This window comes from Macaca fascicularis, chromosome 18 (genome assembly GCF_037993035.2).
Source record: "Macaca fascicularis isolate 582-1 chromosome 18, T2T-MFA8v1.1".
Classification (NCBI taxonomy): domain Eukaryota; kingdom Metazoa; phylum Chordata; class Mammalia; order Primates; family Cercopithecidae; genus Macaca; species Macaca fascicularis.
In genome coordinates, this window is record NC_088392.1 from 40,798,708 (window position 1) to 40,811,347 (window position 12,640).

Below are 12,640 nucleotides of genomic sequence, written 5' to 3' on the forward strand. Positions count from 1 at the left end.
CAACTGGCTTATTTCACTTAGCATGTCTTCAAGCTTTATCCATATTGAAGCCTGTGTCAGAATTTCTTTCTTTTTTAAGGTTGAATAATATTTCATCATATATATGTGTGTGTGTGTGTGTGTGTGTGTGTATGTATAGTGGACTATTATAAATGGAAACTATATATTTGTATAGTTTACCACATTTTGTGTATCCACAGGAACTTTTTTTTTTTTTGAGATGGAGTCTCACTCTGTCGCACAGGCTAGAGTGCAGTGGCACAATCTTAGCTCACTGCCAGCTCCGCCTCCCGGATTCACGCCATTCTCCTGCCTCAGCTTCCCGAGTAGCTGGGACTACAGGCGCCTGCCACCATGCCTGGCTAATTTTTTGTAGTTTTTAGTAGAGACGGGGTTTCACCGTGTCAGCCAGGATGGTCTCCATCTCCTGACCTCGTGATCCGCCCACCTGGGCCTCCCAAAGTGCTGGGATTACAGGTGTGAGCCACTGCGCCCGGCCATCCATAGGAACACTTTTAAGGCTCTTGATTCAAATCGTCTGCTGCTGTCCAGAAAGATCACACCAATTTACACATTCGATAAGAATGGATGAAATTAAAATTCTGAAGTTTGCATAGCTAACTCTTCACTATGGTATCTCACAGTCTAATTAATTCATAGCCCACATGCATAGAGTTTATTGCATTTGCAACTATGCAGCATCAATACAACATGTAATACATGTACATATAATGAAGATTACATACATGTATAATTGTATTATATACATATATAATTGTATATGTATATAATACATTTAGATAATCTTTGATTATATGTATATGTATTATATATACATACATACACATTGGGAGGGATAGATATAATTGAAGATATAGAATTGAAGATGAGTATATTTAATATTTATCAAACGGTAAAGGAGCTCATCCACAGTTTGGATCAGAGCCTCAAAATCTAAATTCATGCCATGACTTGCGTTTTTCAGATGTTGACTTCCTAGGATCCTGTTCTTTTAAATCTGATTCATTGTTTGTGCCTATCAAGATAGGCACCAAAGATTTTATTTAGGAGGAAATATGTGGTATTCTTATTAAACTTTTCCAAATACATCACTTACGTGATCTCACTTGGTTTCTACAACATTCGCAGCCCCAGGAGGCAGGCAGAGTGATATTGCCAATCACATTTTTGTAGACAGGCTCAGAGAAGTGACATTACCTGCTAGATGTCACACAGCCCATCTGGGACCCCAGGACTCAAGCCCCTTCCCTCTGGCCTGAGTCCTGCCTCTATCTGCGGACTCCCAGCTCTTGCTGTTGCTACAGTGTGCTGCTCCTTTACTTGGCATGTCCACATTCCTGGGATGTCCAGGAACACACATTCTTGGAGAGGAAGGGGAATAGATATTTTAGCCACATACAACACTCTGAGCTTGCCAGGCATCTAACAGGGACACTCAATAAATATTAATTAAAGAATGCAGCCACATTGGCTTATGTGCTGGCCAGATCCTTTAAAGTGTCAAGAATATTCCTTGAGAGATTGAGTGTTGGGCTGGAAGGCTGTGTGGAGGCGGAGAGGACGGAAAAGTCCTGGAGTAATGGAGTGCATTATCTTGGAAGATGAAAATATCCACCCGCCCCAGGGGGCACCTATCTGTCACTGTCACCAGGAGAGAAGGAGGAAGGGAACGTGTCTGTTGAGTGCCTCTGGGACCGGTATTTTTCTTGCTGGGGTGGGATTTATTCTGCTTCTCCTGTACTTCTTCATCTCCAAGGCCAGTGGAGGACACCAGGGGACAGCTGGCTGAGATCAAGGGTGAGTGCAAATGGTGGGCTGTGGAGTGGGGTGGACGGGAGATGGAATGGGTGTGCCCACCCTCTCCTAGTGTCATGAGGGATTTACTGCTCATTGAGTAGGTGTTCCTTAGTGTCTCTGGCTTGACAACAGAAGTCTACTTGGATAGGCAGTTCTGGGCACGCACAGCCAATTGTCGGGGCCTCTCCCCTGGTCTGGGTGTTCATGCTCACAGAGCTGGTGTCCCCTGGAATCCAGGGACTTGGAAGAGGGGAAAACTAAGCTGGAAGTGGAGAGTGAGGCAGAGGCCTGACCAGGGAACCCTTGGGGAGCGTCCCCCAGCCTGAGGGCTGCTGCCCAGTAGACCAATGTGCCAGGAGGAGGAAGGATGTAGGGGCAAATCGAGATCTCTGATTCCACCCAGAGCCTGTGACTACCCTCTCTTTGCACTGGGAGGTGTTGCATGCAGAAAGCATAAGCAAGGCAAGTGAAGCTCCTCTGGGAAAGCCAGAACCTAGACATTGATCAGGCTCCTGGGGCTTTTTCAAATGAGCTCATCCCTGCTTTCCTAGGCCTCTTTTGGCATTGAATGGTATTTCCCTTTGGTTCTTTCAAAAGCAAGATGTGTTTGTATAATTTTAAACAAGTGATCAATTTCAGATTAACGTCAGGGAGTTTCTTCATCATCTCCATCATCAAATTTTACTTAACATGCTCTGCCCATTCCAAGAAAAAAAGAGGAATGAATGTGAGCTCTTTTTGTACATACAGCCATTTACTCCAAAAATGCAGCCGGCAGAGATTCCACAGCTGGAAAGCGGATTGGTAAGCATCCTGTGTAAGTGAACGCGCTCAGTGGGATGGAAGGAAGAGTACTGAGGGGACGCAGGAGGGAGGGAGAGGGCTCCAGGTCACTCAGGGTTTTGTATGCCCAGGAAGGGAATTTGTCTTTGATCCAAGGATGTGCAGAAGCCCCGCTGGGTGGTCGTGCACTCAAATCAGCACTGAGCCTGACAGCCTGGCAGGGGAGGGAGACTGGGTGGGTCTGAGGAAGACAGCAGAGGCTGAGGCGTGGACCAGTCCCAGACAGATGCTGGGTGGTTGTGGTGGGTGAGCCTGGAGAAAAGCAGATGAGTGGAGAGGCACTTTGGAGGTAAAATGGATAGGATTGGGGTTGGTGGGATAAGGGGTGAGGGAAGAGGTTCATTGTCCTTGGTTTCTGGCTGTGGATCACTGGATGGTGAGGAGTGAGCTTTCTGAGTGTGGAGCTCTGGAGCAAAAGCCTGTTTGGGAGTGTTAGAGGAGTCTGAACCAGAGCAACTCCATCTTGAATAGGGGTTGGGGAAAATGAGGCTGAGACCCACTGGGCCGCATTCCCAGAGGGTTAAGGCATTCTAAGTCGCAGGATGAACTAGGAGGTTGGCACAAAATACAGGTCAAAAAGACCTTGCTGTGGCTGGGCATAGTGGCTCATGCCTGTAATCCCAGCACTTTGGGAGGCCGAGGCGGGTGGATCACCTGAGGTCAGGAGTTCGAGACCAGCCTCAACATGGAGAAACCCCATCTCTACTAAAAATACAAAATTAGCAGGGCGTGGTGGTACATGCCTGTAATCCCAGCTACTCAGGAGGCTGAGGCAGGAGAATTGCTTGAACCTGGGAGGTGGAGGTTGCAGTGAGTCGAGACCATGCCATTGCACTGCAGCCTGGGCAACAAGAGCGAAACTCCATCTCAAAAAAAACAAAAAACAAAAAAAACCTTGCCGATAAAACAGATTGCAGTAAAGAAGCTGGCCAAAATCCACCAAAACCAAGATGGCGACGAGAGTGACCTCTGGTCATCCTCACTGCTACACTCCCACCAGCGCCATGACAGTTTACAGATTCCAGGCAACGTCAGGAAGTTACCCTATATGGTCTAAAAGGGGACACATGAATAATCCACCCCTTGTTTAGCGTGTCATTAAGAAATAACCATAAAAATGGGCAACCAGTAGCCCTTGGAGCTGCTCTGTCTATGGAGTAGCTGTTCTTTTATTCATTTACTTACTTTTTTTTTTTTTTTTTTTGAGATGGAGTCTCACTCTGTTGCCCAGGCTGGAGTGCAGTGGTGCGATCTCGGCTCACTGCAACCTCCACCTCCCTGGTTCAAGTGATTCTCCTACCTCAGCCTCCTGAGTAGCTGGGACTACAGGCATGTACCACCATTCCCGGCTGATTTTTCGTTTTCTTTTTAGTAGAGACAGGGTGTCACCATGTTAGCCAGGATGGTCTCCATCTCCTGACCTCGTGATCTGCCCGCCTCGGCCTCCCAAAGTGCTGGGATTACAGGCGTGAGCCATCATGCCCGGCCATTTCTTTACTTTCTTAATAAACTTGCTTTCACTTTGCACCGTGGACTTGCCCTGAATTCTTTCTTATGCGAGATCCAAGAACTCTCTCGTGGTCTGGCTCGGGACCACTTTCCTGTAACAGGAGGAAGATGGCCTATCTGGGACCTAATGAGCTCAGGGTGCCTTTGAGATGTCAACCAGGCAAATGGGACTGGAGAGCAAAGCAAAGACCTGAATTTTTTTTTTTTTTTTTTTTTTTGAGATGGAGTCTCAGTCTGTCATCCAGACTGAAGTGCAGTGGCGTGATCTTGGCTCACTGCAACCTCCACCTCCCGGGTTCAAGCGATTCTCCTGCCTAAGCCTCCTGAGTAGCTGGGACTACAGGCACATGCTACCACGCCCAGCTAATTTTTTGTATTTTTAGTAGAGACGGGGTTTCACCACGTTGGCCCGGATGGTTTCGATCTCCTGACCTCGTGATGCGCCCGCCTCGGCCTCCCAAAGTGCTAGGATTACAGGCGTGACCCGTCGCGCCCTGCTGAGGCCTGATCATGTTCTGCCTCTTTGGCTGTAATGGTTGCTGCCAGTGAGAGGCATGGGTGACTGGCAGCTGAGGTAGAAGGAAGCCTTATCTTTCTCTTCTTCCCCTTTTGTATTCTTGGAATTGTGTACCACTGTGCATGCATTGCCTATTCAAAAGTCAATAAAATAGAAAAAGCAAAGAAAAAGTACCAAATAAGATGGACTGAAGATGGGGACTCTCTGGGCTATGCAACCTTTATAATCTCTACTGGCTTGAACCTCATTTTACTGCATTTCTCCAGATTTTTATTTTATAGTCTACCAGACTCTAACAATGCTAAATAACATCATCTTTCCCTAACCTTGACAGCCTTCAAAAGAAATGTTTATGGGAGAAAGGGAGATCAAAACTAAATTGGGCACTGCAGGATCCTGCCCACTGGGTAACTCCTCTCCATGAAAATGAATCCCTCTTCACTTCCTCCTTGTATCTCGTAATTACCAGGGGAGATATTTCCAGGACACAGGAAAATATGTATGACTCATAGTAGTACTAGAAAAGAATTAAAAACACTTACATTGTTTCCTCACTTACCCCTCTCTTATTCCAACAGGGAAAAGATTTCCCCAGGTTTGTTTGTTTGTTTTTAAATTCAGATGCTAGCCTTACCTCTTTGACAGAATTCTAATTGGTCCTTACAAAACCCACACAAGGGACTGGGCATGGTGGCTCATGGCTATAATCCCATCACTTTGGGAGACCGAGGCGGGCAGATCAATTGAGGTCACTTGAGGTTCGAGACCAACTGACCAGCATGGCGAAACCCTGTCTCTACTAAAAATACAAAAATTAGCTGAGTGTGGTGGCGCACGCTTGTAATCCCAGCTACTCAGGAGGCTGAGGCAGGAGAATCACTTGAATCCGGGAGGCAGAGGTTGCAGTGAGTCACGATCGTGCCACAGCACTCCAGCCTGCATGACAGAGCGAGACTCTGTCTCAAAAAACTAAAAACAAAAAACCCCCCCACACAAACACAATCCCAGCCACTAGAAAAAGTAACTTCCTTCTTCATTACCCTATCACTTGGACAATTATCTCCTCTAAAAATTCATTTCCTAGTCACGGAAGATTAGGCAAAATGTGCTTATTGGGCAGCTAGGACCTCAGAATCCATGATAATATGATAATTAGCATCTGTATACCACTTGGTTTACATAGCACTGGGCTCTTGCGGTGTAAAGGTCTCCTCCCAGCAACCCCACCGTGAGGACTTTGTTCTTGGAGACTCACACTGAGTCTGGCACACAGAAGACACAAGACATTGTTGATTCAGTGTTTGTTGTATGAGGAAGGTAGACAGACTAGAAACAGACTTCCTTAAGGTCTTGTAGCTAGTAACACAGAAAAGTCTATTGAATCCTAAAGCTGAGCTGAGGGCCTTTCTGTTCTCCTAGGTCTGCGTCGGGAGAATGAGCAAGATGCCTTGGCCCTCACTCCTCCGGTGGATCCTAGCACGTGCCAGGGTCAGCATGTGCAGTCACCTGTATGATCCCTTTGCTCTAGTCCCAATTCCCTACTACGGATAAAGCATCATTCACCCCTCCACAAGCTTTCCGTTCTGATTCACGATTACCAGTATGTCTCATAGCTCAGATCCTAACCAGCACTTACTAGGCAGTCAGCACTAAAGTGACCCATTAAGGACTTTTGGCAGAGGAATGGGGAAGATAAAAATAGGAAAAAAATCAGAAAACTGAAAAGGATAATTTGGTAGCCCAATGTGACCAGGAACTTGGGACTGCCCAGTTGAGTGTGGCTGGAAGCTGGAATGAAGAACTTGTCTGCAACTTGGCCAGTGAGAAATAACACCAGGACCCATCAGGGTCCATCTGGGTTAGGGCTCAACACTGATTGCTTTGCTTTGCTGTCTTTAAAATCAATTTTTTAGTACCTGTCGGGATCAGCCAACTGTATGTCTCACCGTCTATACGATAATGGCAAATAATACTTTTTTGTTGTTGGCATTTGAGAGCATTATTTAAGTACCCCCATTACTGAGGCATCTCAGCCAACTTCCCTGCTGAGGGTACTTCCCTTCCACTTGTCTTAAAACTGGCATAACTTCCTAACATGAACCAGTTTGACTCAGGGAAGGCCTGCTCTTGATCTGAGGGGTGGAGATCATGGCGATCTCTATAGTCATTTGAGGAGAAACTTCTCTGTAACCATAGATGATCTAGTGTTTTTCCTCCAAAGTTTTTCTACAGAGAAAACTGTCTTCTTTTTTTTTTTTTTTTTTTTTTTTTTTGAGACGGAGTCTCGCTCTGTCGCCCAGGCTGGAGTGCAGTGGCCGGATCTCAGCTCACTGCAAGCTCCATCTCCCGGGTTCACGCCATTCTCCTGCCTCAGCCTCCTGAGTAGCTGGGACTACAGACGCCCGCCACCTCGCCCGGCTAGTTTTTTGTATTTTTAGTAGAGACGGGGTTTCACCGTGTTAGCCAGGATGGTCTCGATCTCGACCTCCCAAAGTGCTGGGATTACAGGCTTGAGCCACCGCGCCCGGCTGAAAACTGTCTTCTGAGGGAGATGCCCTCCCAGACCACCCACTGCAGGGACCTCACTTTCATCACTGACTTCCTATGGCTTGGGGGTGTTTATAGATAAAATTATACACTTAAGTGATAAGTGTCGCTTGGGTATTGAAAAGTCAGCTCAAAGAAAACAAAATTTCGTTCTTTTTTTTTTTTTTTTTTTTTTTTTTTTTTTTTGAGACAGAGCCTTGCTCTGTCACTTAGGCTGGAGTGCAGTGATGCAATCTCAGCTCACTGCAGCCTCTGCCTCAGGGTCTCAAGTGATCCTCCCATCTCAGCCTCCAGAGTAGCTGGGACTACAGGCACACACCACCAAACCCAGCTAAGTTTTGTATTATTCTTATTTTTTTTTTTTAGATGGAGTCTCACTCTGTCACCCAGGCTGGAGTGCAGTGGCACAATCTCAGCTCACTGCAACCTCTGCCTCCCAGGTTCAAGCGATTCTCCTGCTCAGTCTCCTGAGTAGCTGGAATTACAGGTGTGAGCCACCACGCCCAGCTACTTTTTGTATATTTAGTAGGGAGAGGATTTCACCATGTTGGTCAGGCTGGTCTCCAACTGTTGACCTCAGGGGATCCACCCGCCTCAGCCTCCTAAAGTGCTGGGATTACAGGCATGAGCCACCAGGCCTGGCCATAATTTTTGTATTTTTTGTAGGGACAAGTTCCCACTATGTTGCCCAGGCTGGTCTCCAACTCCTGGGCTCAGGCAACCCTCCCACCTCAGCTGTCCAAAGTGCTGGGATTACAGATGTGAGCCACCATGCCAGGCCTTGCTCCAGGTGTGGTGGCTCATATTTGTAATCTTTTCTTCTTTTTCTTTTTGATAGGAAAATTAGGACTCTGATCACCTTTGCCTGGCTAGTCAACTCAGCCAATCTAGTCTAAAATATTTCTTCCTTTGGGAAACCTTTTGCGGCCTCTCCCAGACAGAAGAAGTCCCTTGACTTTCTGTTCTTAGAGTCAGTGCCTCCATTCTTGCTGCTGGGGTAGCACTGATCCCATTTCATGAGAGTTTGTGGCTCTCCTAGACTGTGGACTTCTTGAGGGCAAAGGCTGATTAATATTCACATTTATAACCCTCAGAGGTCTCTCCTGGATCCTGGCTCCAATCAGCTCTGAATCAGTGCTGGCTAAATGAATTGAAAATCATGTGAACACATTTCTGTTCCAAAAAGCAAAGCTCTCATTTTCTCAGATTGGGCAGGCTCCTTCCTGTGCCTGTGTCATCCTGACAGCAGTATTTATCTTTTTTTTTTTTTTTTTTGAGATGGAGTCTCACTCTGTCGCCCAGGCTAGAGTGCAGTGGGGTGATCTCAGCTCACTGCACCCTCAGCTTCCTGGCTTCAAGTGATTCTCCTGCCTCAGCCTCCCAAGTAGCTGGGATTACAGGGGCACACCACCACGCCTGGCTAATTTTTTCGTATTTTTAGTAGAGATGGAGTTTCACCATGTTGGCCAAGCTGGTCTGGAACTCCTGACCTCAAGTGATCTGCCCACCTTGGCCGCTCAAAGTGCGGGGATTACAGGCGTGAGCCACTGCGCCTTGCCCCGACAGCAGTATTTATTAGGCTGTCCATCCCAGGTTAGGACTTGCACCTGACTGATATCTGGAATGACTTTTGATTAGGATGGGCATGTTTCCTCGCTGACTCCGGCCACGGTCACGACGAAGCAGCCTCCACCTTGCTGTCTGGGATGAGACATTGGCCTCTGTTGTCACCAGCCTCTTCCTGTAGTAACTGCCTTACAGAGAGAGAAGCCATCTACAGCATCATTTCCACGTGGGACCTTGCCAACTTGTCCTTTTCTACAAGGGCATCAGCACAACGAATTTCAGGAAATGAGAAAAGCAAGCAGATATTTTTTAAAAAAATTAAATCTGTTTATTTTTGAATAAGTAACACATTCACATGGTTCAGAATTCAAAAGGTACAAAATTATACAGAGTAAAATTCCCCTCCCAGTTCTGTTCTTCATCTGTCCAGTAGCCCACCTTGGAGGAAACTGCTTCTATATGTGACTGTAGATTTGAATGCCTCTGTTGTCCTCACTCTTTACTTTTTCTGGATGTTTCTCGTCTCCTCCATAGCAACATTCATTTCATCCTGCCCCCATTCCAATCCCTGATACCTAGTTGCATGCTCTGGATAGGCACCTGGCAAATGTTGGGGATCAGCTGACAGCTTGTCTGTAATCCAAGAATATTTGTGGACTCCGGGCTTATAGTATCTTTGTTTGATAGTGAATTAGATGCATTTTCATTCACTTATGTTCTTGTTCTTCCAAGAGAAGCCAAGAAGCGTTGATTATCCCATCAGCCTTCCTTGTACTGTCTTCCTTTCATAAGCCATCACTTCCATTTGTACTGTTGCCAGTTGAGGATGGTTTAGGGCTCACTCACACATTTTTCAGGGGATGATTGTGCAAGAAATGTTGATGTTTTCCAATACTTTTTTGGCCTCCTCAATTGTTTCTTCTTTTGGCTTGTGCAAGAAAAAAATCTTTACCCCTGTCCTCACTCCCATCAACACACACCCATACATGCTTTGGGGCCTCTCTTTGCCCTTCTCTTCTGGAATTCATTGAAAATGAGCAAAGAACTGAAAGGTAGAATCCTGTCTTCTCTAAACAGGTGCTTTTCAGCTTTTACTTATCATTGTTTTGAGGTGTCAAGAGTTTTGGAGATTTTTTTTCCCCTCCTCTTTCTCTCTCAAGTCAGGCCCCTCCAGAAGCCCGCCTCTCCCCTTGGCAGGTGTGGAGAATTCACCTGCGTTTTTGGTCACTTCCTGTGCACTCTACTGCCTTCCCTGGCTGCTCAGAAAACATGGGCCTTGGAGCAACTTCCCTCGACTTCCTCTCTCCTCTCGATTCCTAGCCAGCGGCCAGTCAAGAGGCAGCCCCACAGTCCTCTGGGCGGCAGGGGCCGGTGATTAAGTAGCCAGGTCTTTAGCTGATTCCATCCTTGTTTGTCATAACTCTGCTGCAAGTTATTTTGGTCTCTGTGACTTGTGGCGGCACCATGATTAGGGTTTGATTACTATCACCAAAGCGACTAAAAGATGAAAATAGAAGCCACAACAGGAAATAAACAACTGCAAATGAGCTATTTTATTCCATATTCCCTGCCAGCAAATGATTAGAATCAAATTCATTCACAATAGTTTGGTGAACTCTTAAACTTTTTCTTAAGGGTCAGAATAGTCTGAAACGGCGTTTGCTGGCCTCCTTTGTGCCTTTGGAACGGAAAGAAAGAAGCTACCTTTCTAGGCACACCAGCCTGCCGGGAGTTCCTCTACTGCCAGGCTTCTGGCTTCTTTCTTGGAGAGGAGAGGAATAAGAATGTGATGGGGTGGGGCTATCAGGCAGGTTGGGATGTTAACTGATTCAGGGGATGCCAGGGAGCTATAAAGCAGCACCAATCATTGTAGCTACTTGCTAAGCACCGCACCCAGCTTCTACCTAGGGTAGCAAAATGGAAGAGGAAAGCCGTGTAGAGAGGGGTGACACCTGAATTAATACACCTACAATTACACTATATGGGAACATATCTCTGCAAGTACGTGCATGTTCCACCTAGACAAACCGTGACGTCAGACTCCGTTCCCGAAACACCCATGAAACTTACCTGCCCTGTGTGTGCTCCGGCCTCTCATTACAGAGCCTTAGCACTACTGGCCAGATCTCCAAAAGATTCTTCAGATTCTCCATTTAGCCAAGAAGCTTAATTAGAATTATGACCTCTGCTTTCTCTGCTTATTGAAGTCCTTTCTGTTGCTATGAAGCCTGGTCTAACCACTCTAAAAAAGTGAAGATCTTTTAGGGAGACCCAGAACAGAGAGGGGATGGGACCCTCGAGGGCAGAAACTTGCCCAGAAAACCTTATAAACGCTGCCAAGTGCTCGCCTAATGTGGGGATTGCTGTTGGCCCAAGTTGCTTAACCAGTGAGTGACAACGCCCCAGCCTGGAATCAGATTTTCTGACCTCTAGTCTGGTACTCTTTCTAAGCCTTTCTAAGGGGAAAATATGATACATTTCCCAGACACCTTAAAAATCCCATTTCTGTCTCTTTCGTCTTCCGTTGCCTATTGTGATAGGCCTCCCAAAGTGCTGGGATTACACCCTTTCTCCATTCTCTTCTGTGCTTTCTCGGCTGCTGTCTTCACAGGTTGCTTCTTAGAATGTTTTATACACACACACAAGGTTTCGATGCCCTTTTCAACAAGCCATATTTTAATTTACAATAAAATTATGATGTTATACAACTGCAGCTTATGTGGCCTTACACAGTAAATGTTCAGAATGGCAGCTTCTGTCCTGTCCAATAGGGTTCTGTACTGCTTGGGGCATCCTACTGTCTTCCAAGTCAATAAGTGTTAGGATCTCCTTGCCTGGAGATGATCATGTAAGCAATGTTGCTGATTTCTTCTGGAATGTATGTTACCAAAGGTACTTTTGGTGGGGTGGAGGAAGGGTCCAAATGCCCCTTAAGCCCTAAGTGTTGATTTCTAATTATTTATTAAGCATCTACTATTGTATTAATATGTTATAAGTCTTTTTAATTGCTGGAGGGGGAGAGGGCTTGAGCTCTAAAGGTGGCTAAGATTCATTCCTGCCTTTTCCTTTTAAGAACATATAATTGGCCGGGCGCGGTGGCTCAAGCCTGTAATCCCAGCACTTTGGGAGGCCGAGATGGGCGGATCACGAGGTCAGGAGATCGAGACCATCCTGGCTAACACAGTGAAACCCCGTCTCTACTAAAAATACAAAAACTTAGCCGGGCGAGGTGGCAGGCGCCTGTAGTCCCAGCTACTCGGGAGGCTGAGGCAGGAGAATGGCGTGAACCCGGGAGGCGGAGCTTGCAGTGAGCTGAGATCCGGCCACTGCACTCCAGCCTGGGTGACAGAGCGAGACTCCGTCTCAAAAAAAAAAAAAAAAAAAAAAAAAAAAGAACATATAATTTAGCTGAGGAGATGTACATTTCATCTTTTTCTTTTTTTTCTTTTCTTTCTTTTTTTTTTTTTTTTTGAGACAGAGTCTCACTCTGTTGCCCAGGATGGAGTGCAGTGGTGCGATCTCGGCTCACTGCAACCTCCGTCTCCCGGGTTCAAGGAATTCTCCTGTCTCAGCTGGGGTTACAGGCACGTGCCACCTGCCTGTTTAATTTTTGTATTTTTAGTAGAGACGGGATTTCACCATATTGGCCAGGCTGGTCTCAAACTCTTGACCTCAGGTGATCCACCTGCCTCAGCCTCCCAAAATGCTGGGATTACAAGCGTGAGCCACCAAGCCCCGGCACATTTCACCTTTTCTAAAGATTATTTTAAGGCCAGGTGCAGTGGCTCACGCCTGTACTTCCAGCAGTTTGAGAGGTCGAGGCAGGTAGATTACTTGAGG

The 12,640-nt window shown here is 46.4% G+C and overlaps 1 long non-coding RNA gene across 1 annotated transcript; it reads left to right on the top strand.

The window, feature by feature from the left end:
* The first annotated feature begins 687 nt into the window (after positions 1–687).
* On the top strand, positions 688–5,242 carry LOC135968233 (uncharacterized). Its single transcript, XR_010582849.1, has 3 exons — positions 688–1,818; positions 2,569–2,622; positions 4,034–5,242. It is a non-coding gene; the product is annotated as an uncharacterized lncRNA (long non-coding RNA).
* Positions 5,243–12,640: the final 7,398 nt, after the last annotated feature.